This window comes from Belonocnema kinseyi, chromosome 9 (genome assembly GCF_010883055.1).
Source record: "Belonocnema kinseyi isolate 2016_QV_RU_SX_M_011 chromosome 9, B_treatae_v1, whole genome shotgun sequence".
NCBI classification, from domain to species: Eukaryota; Metazoa; Arthropoda; class Insecta; order Hymenoptera; family Cynipidae; genus Belonocnema; species Belonocnema kinseyi.
In genome coordinates this window covers 33,466,547-33,476,063 of record NC_046665.1, presented here as the reverse complement: position 1 = coordinate 33,476,063, position 9,517 = coordinate 33,466,547, and the positions used below count along the sequence as shown (strand labels likewise).

General features: G+C 36.6%; 1 long non-coding RNA gene across 1 annotated transcript; it reads right to left on the bottom strand.

The window, feature by feature from the left end:
* Positions 1-1,603: 1,603 nt before the first annotated feature.
* Positions 1,604-8,660, bottom strand: LOC117180915. Its single transcript, XR_004468081.1, has 3 exons — positions 8,547-8,660; positions 5,767-5,923; positions 1,604-1,778 (listed from the first exon to the last, which is right to left on the bottom strand). It is a non-coding gene; the product is annotated as an uncharacterized LOC117180915 (long non-coding RNA).
* Positions 8,661-9,517: the final 857 nt, after the last annotated feature.

Here is a 9,517-nt window from a genome sequence, read left to right as displayed (position 1 = left end):
GCTCTCAGCTGAGAATAAACGCAATAGAGTGGTCGCCTCTGAGGCTCTTTTGGCGCGCATAAGTCGGAATCGTGAGGAACTTTTTCGTCGATTTGTGACTGTAGATGAAACATGGATTTGCAGGAAAATTTAGAAATTTTAGAACCGGAAATCGCGACACGGAATCCAGTAGCAGTCTACCGTGCCTCTGCCCGTTCGAACATTTCGTGCTCAGAGCCTAGTTCAAGAGCGAGTAGCTCTGGTATTTTTGCTCTACCGCAGAAAGAGCCAAAGAAACCAATCCCTTTCAAGACCGCTCTCACCTTTATTCCAGCAAAATTTGACGGAGAAAACATTACAGTGGGACGCTTTATTAAAGATTGTATTTTTGCTAGAAATTCTATTGCAGCTGAAGAACATTTATTTTTAGTAGTACGTTCTAGGGTGGTAGGAGCTGCATACAACGCACTTGCAGATCGCGATGTAAACTCACTAGATGATCTTTTAAAATACCTTAAAGTTACTTATGCTGAGCGACGAACTCTGAACCAACTTAATCAGGCTCTTTCTAAGTTAGCCCAGCATGAAAAAGAGAATGTTAGCGAATTTTGTGCTCGGACCAGTCAGCTTTTGGAAAACATGATCGAATTATTAGAAGGTCAAAATTCTCCAGAAGATGCTCAGTGTCTGATTAGGCCAGCAAGAAATACAGCTTGCGAGAATTTTGTTTGCGGATTGAAAAATGAATAAGTCTTGCGTGTGAAAATTAAACATCCAAAAACTTTACAAGAAGCGATTAATGTAGCTAGAACGGCAGAATGGGACTTAGAACTTGTAGATGGCTTAGATCGGAAACCTGTAGAAAATAAGGGCGAAGACAAGGAAAAAGCAGAAGAATCGGGAAAAGTAAAAGAGTACAATAGTCAGAGCGGTCGATTCCGGGCCATACTATAACAACGCACGTGCTAGAAAGTGTGAGGTATGTTCTACGCAATGAGAGGAAGAGGTGGAAGTACGAGTAGAGACAGCGATAGAAATGGTCGAAGCGAAGGCGAAAGCTCGAAGTTTGACATTGCATGCTTTAAGGGCGGCAGGATCGAACATATGGCACGAAATTGTAGTGTCACAAATTTAAACGATCCGCGTTGCCATAATTGAAATGCAAAAGGGCACTTTGGACGTGATTGTAAGAGTCATGTTGAAAGATCATGTGCATGTTTTACCTGTAATAATGAAGGTCATACAGCTCGTGATTGTCCGAAAAATAAGGGTAATAACAGTAAAAATAAAAATTAATTAATCTGTAGATATTGCAAATAGACTGGACGTGAACTTGAAAAGTGCTTTAAAAGATTAGATAAAGTAGCAGAAAATCGCTATAACAAAGATGAAAATTTAAACGAGAAGTGAGTTCGACTGAATGATGCGACAGCTAGCTCTTCAAAAATGCAGCATCGATCCGACTTGTCGTTTTAAAATTCAATACAGTTGAGAAAGCAGTCTCACCAAATATAAACATAAATAGTGAAAATATAAAAAATGGAAATGGTGGTTTTGTTGTAGACACAGGGGCAGAATTAAACTTAATTAAACGAAGAAAAGTAAAAACAGGAACACCAGTAAATTTTGATGTCAGATATCATTTATTTGGAATTACCAGTCAAGGGGTAAAGACCTCTGGAGAAGTGTACATAAATATTAATGGGGTTGATTGTCCTTTTCAAATAATACCGAATAATTTTCCCGCAAGTTGCAACGGAATGTTAGGAATGCCTTTCCTGTCCGACTCTGTCATTGATCTGAAAACAAAAATAATAAAAAATCACACAGGCGAATTTGCATTCAGTTCGTCAATTGAAACTTCACCCAAGAGGGACACTACACTTATTTTAAAAGCTCGTACCAAACAATTAGTAACTTTACCAGTAACTAATACCGATTTGACAGAAGGATATACAGTCGACGCTACTTTCCTTGCCACTATTTACCTTGCCGCTTCTCCTAACTCTCGCTCGAGCTCTTCCCCCACCGCGACCGCTCGGCATCCGAGAATTGTACCGCTCGCTGTTTACATTGCCTATTTACGTAATCACGTTGGTATGTACGTAATTCGTAAATGCTAACCTATTTTTTAGTTTTTTCCACGAGAGAACGATGTGCTCGCAATATTTTGGAATCAAATGTGAGATAATCACTTCCACAATATGTATTCTGACAATCAAACTTTCTCTGTTTGTAAACACTGATCCGCGCGCGGCAACGTACGTAGCGTCGACTGTATGTCCTTAATACCAACAGGCCCAGGTATATTTTTGTGAAAATCTTTAGCAACCGTAAAAGAGGGTAATATTCGAGTCTATTGCATTAATACTGCTATCAGGGAAATAGAGCTCTCAGTTTCGCCCGTGATATTACAAGACATTACAAGACATTAACAAAGACTTGAATGAAGAAAATAGCGAAGATTTTAACGAAGCCAACCCAAATGCTAACGAAAACAATACTAAAGATACTAGTAAAAACGTTAAAAATGCATTATTAATAAAAAAAGCGAAACTACTCCCGCTGGACGATTTAAAAAATTACTACCAGAACTTCATTTATCCAATTTGAACAGAGAGGAAAAAGAAAGTCTTTTAAAAAGTATAAGAAAATTTCCTTATCAATTCTTTTTGAAAGGAGACAAATTAAGTTGTACGAATGTTTTGAAACATAAAATTAGAACCGTAGATGATATACACGTAAATAAACCAAGCTATAGGTATCCCGTAGTACATAAAGAAGTAATAGCACAAGAAACAAATAAATCAAAAGAAAAAAATGCAGTATCGCCTTCTAGCTCACCTTATAACTTTCCGGTTTGGGTATTACCGAAAAAAGTGGATTCTAAGGGTAACAAAAGGTGGCCAATGGTCATAGACTATCGCGCTCTTAACGAAAGAACTGTCGGGGATGCTTACCCTCTCCCCAATATTACATCTATATTGGATCAGTTGGGTGGTTCTCGATATTTCACAGTTCTCGATCTCATGTCTGGGTTTCACCAGATTGAAATCGATTCGGCGGACCGACATAAGACAGCTTTTTCGACCCTTTTTGACCATCTCGAATTTAATAGGATGCCTTTTGGGCTGAAATCAGCAATCGCCACGTTTCAACGGTTCATGGATATTGTTTTGTCAGGGATGCAAGGGGTTGAACTCTTTGTATATATGGACGATATTGTCATTTACGCTAAATCTGTACAAGAACATGAAGAAAAATTAGAAAAATTATTAGGACCTTTGAAGAATGCTGAAATTATTTTACAACCCGATAAATGTAGGTTTCGATGCAAAGAAATTGGATATTTGGGTTACATCATTTCTAAAGATGAGGTTAAACCTGATCCGAAAAAAATTGAGACATGGTACTACCGGCGATTTATAACAAATGTTGCTGCGATTGCTAAACCATTGTCATTGTTATTAAAGAAGAATGTGCTATTTGTCTGATCTGATCGTGCCGAAAACGCTTTAAATAAATCGAAAAACATTCTTTGTACGCAACCGCTATTGCAGTACCCGAAACTCGACGAGCCATTCATAATTACTACAGATGCATCTGATTTTGCTATAGGAGCCATATTAAGTTATGGTGAAATTGGTAAAGATTTACCTATTGCGTATGCGTCGCGAACTATGAATAAAGCAGAAATAAATTATACAACAACAGAGAAAGAACTGTTAGCTATTATGTTTGTTGTTAAACATTTTCGACCATATATCTATGGTACTAAATTTACGTTGGTTACAGATCACAAAGCATTAGTATGGTTAGACAAGTTAAAGGACCCTACGATGGGATCCCGTTTAGCTCATTGGAAAGTCCAATGTGAATGCGCTTTCACGAAATCCAATAAATTTGAATGAAAAAAATAGTAAAGAGTGGTAAAGGTGGTAGGGATGGTCATGAGGATGCTGCAAAGGGGTTTAGGTCGAACATTGGCTGCTTCTCCGAAAGCAAAGTCCTCTACAATGAATATTCTATAAAAATAGTTTTTGTTGGCAATTGCTGCTTTGAAGATGAGATAGAAGTGAATGAAGCATTTGTTGAGGAAGTTGGAGACAGTTTGGTCCCAGAAGTTGGAGACAGTTTGGTTACGGAAGTGCGATGGCTTTGGTACCTGCGGCAGAAAGCGCTTGACTGAGAGAGAGGTTGAAGGAATGGGGAGAGAGATTGCCAGTTTTGGCGTCGGCTCTTCCATTCCGAGTCGAGAAGGAACCGCTTACTGTGGTGTCTGGTCCCTGGGGGAGGTGTCTTCGATGGAGAAGGCACGGTCCCCGGGAAGGAGATCGCGTACTATGGACACCTTCCTTACAGAAGGGGTATTTAGTGGACCACCTGGCCACGCGGAAAATGAGAACGTACCCGCAGAGCTTTTGATAGACCACGAGAGTATGGAAGGAGGTTGCGTCCTATGAGCACCTGCCATCCAGAGTAATAAAGATGTTTGTGAGAGTACTGAAGGAGGTTGCATCCTATGGGCACCTGCTATCCAGAGTAGTAAAAAGGCTTATGAGAGTACGGAAGGAGTTTGCGTCCTATGGACACCTACGATCCACAGTAATTACGGCGTTTGAGAGTACGGCTGTTGAGTTTTTAGTTGACTCTTCTATGCAGAGTACGCAAGCAGGTTGCGTGCTATGGGCACCCGCCATCCAAAGTAAAAAAGATTTTTATGAGAATAAGGCAGTTGATTGTTCAGTTAAAGATTTTGACGATGACGTTTCGAGTGAAAATGAGACAAAAAATTTCAACGGAATTCTTTGAAAATTAGAGACGAGACGAATAACGAAGACATAAGACCTAAAAAACGATTGAAATTGAACGAAAGTGCTTCCGCAGAGGCAACACAAATTTCGCATGCAGGGTTGAAACAGTGTAATCCGATACTTACTCCATTATTTCAGTTAAGTAGAGATAAAGTATGGATGAGGGATGACAATATCCTGAATTTCGTTTCATGTGATGGGGTACTTACTACAATCCTGGGTAGGGAATTACTGGACAATTCCATAATTAGTAAAGAATATAGAGACTGCGGTGATGACACTAAGAGAGGCTATGGAAGCTACAAATACTAACACTTTCAGTTTGTCACGAGAAGGGAATGGATTCGATAAATTGTTCTGGTCAGTCATTGAAAAAGTTTTCAGAACACATTTCGGCAAGGGAGGTTACCAGATAACAGTATGTACCGGTGAAGCCGAAGTTCCTGAGGTGGAAAAGCGCGCGGAAATTATTAGGGAATGTCATGATTTAAGCGTGGGTGTTCATAAAGGAGAAACAAAAACTTTAGAAAGAATTCGAGAACGATTTTATTGGAATGGTATGAGGGATCAGATTAGAGATTATGTAAAAACAGGTGAAGCATGTTAGAAGCGAAAGTTGACAAGAGTAAAGACAAAAATTCCTACACGAATTACTGATACTCCTACTAGAGTTTTTAAGAAAGTACAAATTGATATTGCAGGTCCTATGCCAGTAACCGAATCAGGAAATCAATATATGTTGACATAGCAGGATCGTTTAAGTAAATACTCAGGTGCGATTCAGCAGATAATTTAATTTGCGTTTTTGGATGCCCCGAAATAATACAAAGTGACCAAGGATCTCAATTTATGAGCAGCATTGTAATCTGTATAGCTACAATATTTAAAACTCGGAAATATCATTCTAGTGCTTATCTTCCACAATCTCCGGGGGCGTTAGAAAGAAGTCACCACACATTCGTGTAATACTTACGCAATTATAGTGAGCGAAGTAACTGGGACCAGTGACTTCCGTTTGCCAGTTTTTTCCTTTAATACTTCCGTTCACGAGTCCACTGGTATGACTCCTGACGAAGTGCTATTTGAGAGAAGGGCCCGATTTCCTTCCGAATTTGGAGACTAGAAGATACCTATGACATGTGTGCAATTAGATGACGAAGTTTTAAATCGAATTGTAGAAACAGAATCACTTGCTTCAGCTCGATTAAAAGCTTCAAAAAGACGTTGCAAAAGTATTACGACCAAAAGATTTACGAAAAAAAGTTTGAGCCTAATCAATACGTTTATGTACTAATTAATACGAGGGAGGACAAATTTTATGACTATTATTCAGGCCCATTTAAAATCATTAAAGTCTTTGATGATCTCAACGTAGAGTTGCAAATCACACCAAAGCAAACTTCTATTTTTCATGTAAATAGCATCAAACATGCATTTCTGAGATAAGTTTAAACTTAAATTAAAAAATGAATATTACAATTAATTTTTGCAGCCTTCATAACAATTGACGTATGTATAAAAAACGTCTCTGTAAACTTGTAAATTGCCAGATGTCAAATTAATTATCAAAAACTGTAATTTATTGAAATGATTGAATTGTAATAATTGAAATTTTTGAATTGCTGATAATTAATTTTAATTTGGAAATTTGCTAAGTAACGAAGAGTCAAATGAGTAAAACTCGTAAAATAAAAAGAAAAAGTAAGATAGGTCAGTATTAGGAAAGGAAAGGACACGTGAATTTAATCCGGCAAGCTCGCACGAACGATATATATGTAAAAGAGTTTTGGCGGACCGAAGGAACTGAATGGAGCCTCTACAAAGTACCCGTAAGAACCCATTGGGTCTTTTAAATTGTTGAACTTCGGATTCTACGTTAAAATTCCCTATAGAAGGTCACAAAATAATCGCAATTGTTTTTTTTTGCAACGGTAAAAAGTTTTAAAAAATTTAAGACGTATAACGCCTGTTGCTGCTACACTTCAAACGCATCGCCTGTAAGTAGCAGTCAACAGGCGTTATACGTCTTATATTTTTTTAAACTTTTTACCGTTGCAAAAAAAAACTATTGCGATTATTCCGTGACCTTTTATATGGAATTTTAACGTAGAATCCGAATTTCAAACATTTAAAAGTTGATTTTGCTGTTTTTTCGAGTTTTTTTGCAAAGGAACCGAATGGGGACCCAATGGGAAAGTGAGAGATGACAAAATTATTAATAGAGATTCAAAAGAGAAAGAAGCGAATCTTTTTCGAAAATCTGTGAGTTGTAGAAAATTATAGATTTGAGAAAGTAATTATAATAAAAAATAACTATTACCCAGATAACAAATGTGCCTGGCACATTACCAAACTGTCGGGCGCCAGACAAAGTGCCGGCGATAAAGAGTCGTTTGGTCGGTATGAATGAGCGGGAGACCGAAATGCGGGCAGAATTGACGACCGTCACCCGCACAGTGCGTAGGGAACGATATACCGGCCATTAAGCATCGTTTTGTCGCGTTAAAAGTGCGGACAAGAAAAGATTTTGTTACTGTATATTACAAATAATTTATATAAAGTAATCTTAAAAATAAAATTGAATTGTGAATGTTAGATAACTGGAACATTTTCAATTATATGTTATCTGATTTTAAAATGCTTAAAAAATTATTATTTAGTTTATACATTAATCGAGGTTTTAACGTTAAATATACACTAACAGTATTATGCGGAATGATAAAAACGGAAAATGAATCTTATAAATAATATGTTTATTTAAGACATTTTAAAATAATTTAAACAATTTCCATTTCTTTAAATAATTTCCTCCACTAAAAATCATAAAAACTCAAAATGTTTTGGAATTAATGAAAAACATATTGAACGTTAAGGGCAAGTGTTTTTTCAGACATTTTGAAATTTTTTAGTCAATTAATAATCGTTTACAAGTTATGTCTACATTTTGTCATGTTTCTTGGATATACTTTTTATGTAATTTGGTTTTTAAAAATTAAGACATGGATAGTGAAATCTAGTTATTCAGAAAAATATATCTTTTTTGTTTAAGGAATCCATCATTTTCTATTTTAAACTATACAACTTTGAATTTCGCGCCCAACTTATGTATCAGTTTGTTTCGTCACCGCGCAATGGTGTCAGAACGCGGATATCTCTGGCATGTGCAATAGTGATTCTGTGTATTTTTAAATTAACACATGGCATTACATAACCTAAAAATACACAGGAATAACTACTGCGCGTGCCAGAGATATCCGCTTTCTGATACCACTCTCACTGCGACACTATCTTTTGAGTGTTTGTAAACTGTACAGTCCGTCTGTGAGTACAGTCACAAGTTCATTGTAGCAAAACGCGCTTGTTGTTCTTTGAAGTTTTGGATTCTTTTATTGTGATTCTCGTGAATATTGTCACTGATTTTTTGAATACTGATTGATAATCGAAAATTGCATGTGAGACTATACTATTTTCTTTCTTATCGTTAAATATAAATGTATAGAAGTGTCTCCAATTTAGGGTTGTGAGCAATGAAACATTTCATTGTAACATTGAAACTTTCACTTGAAACTTTCAAATGTTTCACAGTCAAAGTTTCATCGTTTCATGAAACATTGGGGGGAAGGGAGAACTTCCATATGCGCATGCGCGGAAAGCTGATCAGGTTAGGTACTTGTGACTCGTATCGTATGCCACTTCGCCGCAAGTTTAAACTTATTTTGAAATTTTATTTAGTGTTTCTCAGTGTTTCCTTACCGAAAGAAATCTCATAGTATATTCTAAAGATTCTCTAGGGTCAGAGAAGCTCAGAGAAATTCTCCGCAAGCACTCAGGTAGATACATTCAAAGGTCCAGGTACTTCCTTTAAATGTTTTAAAGGCTTTAGAATGTCCTTTCTGAAATTCAAATAGAAATACGATCATAAATAAAAGCAGAGAGGCTGAAATTGAAATAAGAATTCGATCATAAATAACAAGCAGAGGGGCTATATCAATAGAGTAGCCGACACTCAAGTGTCCTTTGTTAAGGGCATGTGATACTTACAGTTTCCCCGGCTTTTTTTCGACAAAAATAAAAAATTTTTAAAACTGAATTCGGAGATGCTATAAAACATCACAACGAACGTCCCCGGACTCTTTTTTGAGGGATAATAACAAAAAATTAATTGTACTGAATAAAAATTTTATTCATATGCATTATTTTAAGGTTCCGTCGTTTTTCATCTCTGCCTTTTCGATAATCTGGAAATTATTTATGAAATAAACTTTTTTAATTGCCTGTAAACAAGGTTAGTTCCGGGAGATTAGTTACTATGTTTATTTGTATGTCGAAAGTTTTCGTCCAAAAATATTATTTAATTTGGAAGTAACGCTCGGGTGAATAGTAACACACATAACCTCGAAATATATACGCACGTTGTTAGCACTATCAAAAATTTTTTGATGAAAAAACACGAACAAATTGTGCGGAGACGTCCGTTAGCATGTTCGCTATCATTTTCCAGATTTTGAAAGCAAAATATTTCATATCCTAGGAATAAAGCCGGGAAATCTAACACGTAAAAAATCGATACTATTTCCTAAGCGCTATGCAAATTAGTCACATTTTGCTAAATTAAAACTTTTTTGAATTAACCCTTAAAAAAGTGTATGGGGATGTCCGTTATCATGTTCTCGTATCATTTCTCAATTTTTCGAGACAAAATATTTATTATTATAGAAAAAAAG